Source organism: Apodemus sylvaticus, chromosome 11, assembly GCF_947179515.1.
Source record: "Apodemus sylvaticus chromosome 11, mApoSyl1.1, whole genome shotgun sequence".
NCBI classification, from domain to species: domain Eukaryota; kingdom Metazoa; phylum Chordata; class Mammalia; order Rodentia; family Muridae; genus Apodemus; species Apodemus sylvaticus.
Genome location: NC_067482.1, coordinates 14,196,143 through 14,200,641, shown reverse-complemented (window position 1 = coordinate 14,200,641; position 4,499 = coordinate 14,196,143). Strand labels below are relative to the sequence as shown.

The window sequence follows — 4,499 nt, the reverse complement described above, 5'->3', positions numbered from 1 at the left end:
GAAAGGTTCACACTTTAAAATATTTTGACCTGAAAATTATGTACCCATTTGAGTAATAGTGAGGCACCCATGATGTCAGTGTTGAAGCCTGTCTTTACACCACCATTTTAGGATGAAGAGATAAATTGATGTCTCTGCATTGCCAGAGCAGTACCTCAGAAGCTTAGAGGTTGATGAGATGGTGAAGAAATTTTATAAACTTTGTCTTGAAAGTATATTCTTTTCTGACTCCTTCCCCAGGATCCTTCTGACCGGAAAACTTAAATGATGAGTGTTCAGACCCCACCCACACTACAGAAGCTGGCAATTCAGATTTTGATGAAAGATGAGGCTTTGGACATGTCCTCTCTACAGGAGCTGCCCCCTGGGCTCTTCCCAGAACTGGTCAAGGAGGCCTTCTCTTGCAGACACATCAAGCTCATGGTGGCAATGGTGGCAGCCTGGCCTTTTTCCTGTCTTTGTGTGGGGGCATTGATGAAGATCCCTAACCTAGAAACATTTCAGGCTGTTCTAGATGGAGTAGACATGCAACTGAAAAGAGAGGTCCACCCCAGGTAAGGAGTAACCAAGTACTGTAGAAGGGAGCACTTGGAGTATACAGTGGATATTGTCAGGGAGATTAACTTGGTTATAAGTGGATCATATGCTTCTGGTGGCATCATCATACAGGGACATGTGGTTTGTGAAATCTATTGTTGGCTTGCACTGAGGACAGTTGGATATGGATTAGAGTTAAATATAGATTACAGTGGCTATAACCTTTAAGTAGAATGAGCTCATAACCACTAATAATGTATCTAAAGAGAAATAAAATGTATCTCTTTTTTGTTTTTTCAAAACAGGGTATTTCTGTGTAGCCCTGGCTGTCCTTAAATTCACTTTGTAGACCAGGCTGGCCTCAAACTCATAAATCTGCCGGCCTCTGCCTCCCAAGTGCTGGGATTAAAGATGTGCACCACCACCGCCCAGCAATAAAGTGTATCTTAGTGGAAAAAAAGTAATTGAGTATACAGAATCCTGGGAAAGTTGCTGTAGGATGCCTGAGTCCACCTTGTATACCAACTGCTTCAAAACATACATCTTAGCAGGAGGGAGAGCTGAGTTTAGATATATGGAGTAAAAACTAATTCAGGGTCTGCTGACATGCATATATTTCATCTGCAGGGGGACAAACCTGCAGGTTCTCAACCTGAGAAATGTGCACCATGCCTTCTGGAACATATGGGCTGGTGCAGAGGACAGCAGCTGTTCAGTAGAGATCTTGTACAAAAAGCAAGAAGTGAACCCAGTCCAACCCAGATATGCACTGAGGCAGCGTCTGAAGGTCATAGTTGACCTGTGCATCAGGTCCCGCCTCAAGGAAATACAAGCAAGCTTCTTGAAGTGGGCCCAGCAGAGAAAGGGCTCCCTACATTTCTGCTCTACAAAGATGAAGATCTTGGGTCTGTCAGTCAAATTTATCAGAGAAATCTTGAATGTTTTTGATCCTGAGAGCATCACAGAATTAGAACTGAATATCAAGTGGACTCTGTTACAACTGACACATTTTGCTCCCTACTTTGAGCGATGAGAAATCTTGCCAAAGTCTTCCTGGCACCCCTCACAAGATCACATTCCACACATACTTTCAATAGAACAAGAGCTCAAGAAGCCAAGTGTATCAACAAGTTTATTTCTCACTTCTCCCAATTCAACTGTCTTTAGCATCTCTTCATGAATCGAGTACATATTCTCAGAGACCAGATGATTCAGGTCCTAGGGTAAGCAGGAATGGAGAGCTGGATCAGCTACCAAAGCAAATCTTTCTTATCTTAAGGATTAGGATTGGTACATGATGCCAGCCAGTCATTAGGAACAAACATGTAGAGACTCATAAGACTCTGGAAGTTATATCTTGTTACCATGTATATTGAGTAATAAAAGGAAAATTTTACAAATTAAATCAGAGTCTCAAATAAGCATTCATGATGTAGAAAAGTGATTTAGTGTAAAGAGTAGGTCAAATCTAGTAAGAATGGGTTGTAATTCTTCCTAGAATCCTGCCCACCGAATCAAATGGAAAGGGAAGAGGAGGGGGAGTGTGTCAGGGTATTTATTAGCACACAATGTGAATATAGGTTATATGTTCAGATTTGTGAGAAGTCTTCTATCTTTCTCCAGTTCCCATGGATGAAATGTTTTGAGTCCAAGTAGTGCTGAGTGCAAGGGACATGGGGTATGGTTCAGGCTATAAAAGAGAGCAAACATGACTGCGGGGGGGGGGGGGGGGGGGGGATGATACAATGCAGATTCAGTGAGCCCACAGCAAATATGGAGATACTGTCAGCACTTTCTTGGGATGAAAGTTCCTCTGTGTGTTTTCTGGGCTTATGGTCTGAACTGCTTGCTGTTCAGCTTAAGAGTGAGGTCAGTAGATGAACTGTAGAATTGGCATGACTGAGCAGTTTCCAACAGGAAGCATCATAGATGAACTTGGTCATTTAATCAAACTGATCTGGGGCAACTGGTTCCTTCTATCACTGTGTACACCCCAGCCGAACCTCTACAAGACCATTTGCCAGAACTAACCCTCTGGTTTTCTCTATCCTAAGGTGCCTGATAATGCCCTTGGAGAGCCTTTCCATAACTCACTACCAAATTTTACAGAGAGACTTGGATTTCTTCTCCTGCAGTCAGAGCCTATTTCAGCTAAAACATCTGAAGAAGAGAAGTGTGGTCTTACTAGACTTGGACCTTTTGCCTCTTAGTGGTCTCCTCATGATAGTGGCAGACACTCTTGAGACTCTGTATTTTCAGGAGTGTAGGATGAAGGACTCCCAGCTCAGTGCCCTCCTACATGCCCTCACACAATGCTCTCAGCTCACCAAGATCAACTTCTACAACAATGATTTCTCCATGCCCATCCTTAAGGACTTTTTGTAGCACACAGTCAATTGGAGCAAGATGAATGTAGAGCAATACCCTGCCCCTCTGGAGTGCTATGATGAGTTGGCTCATATCTCTGCAGAAAGATTTGCCCTACATTGTCGGGAGCTCATGGATACACTCAGGACAATAAGGCAGCCCAAGGACATCTCCTTTGCTACAGATATCTGCAGATTATGTGCTGAGTGCTGTGTCTATGACAAGGTATCCAGACTTTGCCATTGCTGGCAGTAAATTGGGAAATATGACTTCTGGATTTGAATAAACAGACTTGGGACACATCTGTCATCTGAGAAGCCTGTGGCTTCTGACACTGCTCCGATGGTTAGAAATAAAAGGATGTACAGTGACTGGTACCTTGGAGTCTTAACTTGACATGGGGAACTGTTGGATGGACTGTGAGAACAGGGGCCTAATGGAGTCAAAACACAATTTGGCGTTGATATGTGGCTTCTGCCCAGATAGACCTACTCGATGCTTTGTTGTATACTTATAAACCTGGATGTTTTCTTTCTCTAGGGTCTTTGGCTCTTACAAATTTCACTACAGGGTTCAGTATCAGGAAAGTTTAATGGGTCCAGGAATGGAAAGACACTATTGAGTGAAGCAAAGATCTGGGTGAAATTGGCATGTATAAAATGAAAGTCTTCTTGACACTTCTTTCCCTTGTCCTGTTCCTGGTCTAGATGGACAACCCTCTTGTGTGGCTGATTAGTTATGGGCACAAATTGTTTACATTACTGTGAGCAACATAGACACACCTCTTATGACCAAGGATTAAATGGATCACAGACGATCAACATCTAGTACGTTCAGACTACAAGTCACCTTGGCCCCATCCGAGATGCCTAAAGGGAAGAGGACAGCACAGGTCGAAGTAAACTGGCTTTCCAGTCTGGCTTTGAACTCTTGATCTTTTTCTCATGCCTCAATGAAATTATTACCAGGAACCTTAATATCTAGCCTTTATGCCACATGTCTACAGAGCCTTATTGCCATGGACTCCCAATCACTACAAAGTACCCATAGAGGATATAAAGGTGGCCAATAATATGCAGGTGCCTCTATTACATAAATGCTGTACATTACATAGAATTGTATTTTACATTTTCAGTTGTAAAAAAAGAAAAAGAAAAACATCTGATTCTGCCTAGTCATCATACCCCTTTCTGTATAGTAACCTATCAATAAAATGATTTACTGATACATTGCATTTATTGAAGACTTACAACATGACTTCTTTGTTTACATATCATTTTATTGTCTGAATTGAATAAAGTATCTAAATTTAATGACTCTGAAACAAATGCCCTCTGGAGAGAAGTCAAAATGTACATATTGGTGCCAGGCATGTCACAATTCACAATCTTGGACGGTGGATAATGTTATCAGTTATGGTGGGACACATATGAACATGTAGGCTGGCCAAAGGTACAGAGGAAGACAATAAACAAACAAACCTCTCTCAGGCTCCTTCTTTCTGTCTTCCCCATAACCTGTCTCCCTGTCTAAATGTCCAGTTCCCAGGCCATGTTCCTTAGGACCAGTGAACTCACCTGAATTTTTTCCACAAT

The 4,499-nt window shown here is 42.2% G+C and overlaps 1 pseudogene; it reads left to right on the top strand.

Moving 5' to 3' along the window:
- The first annotated feature begins 244 nt into the window (after positions 1–244).
- Positions 245–3,159, top strand: LOC127695880 (PRAME family member 12-like; annotated as a pseudogene).
- Positions 3,160–4,499: the final 1,340 nt, after the last annotated feature.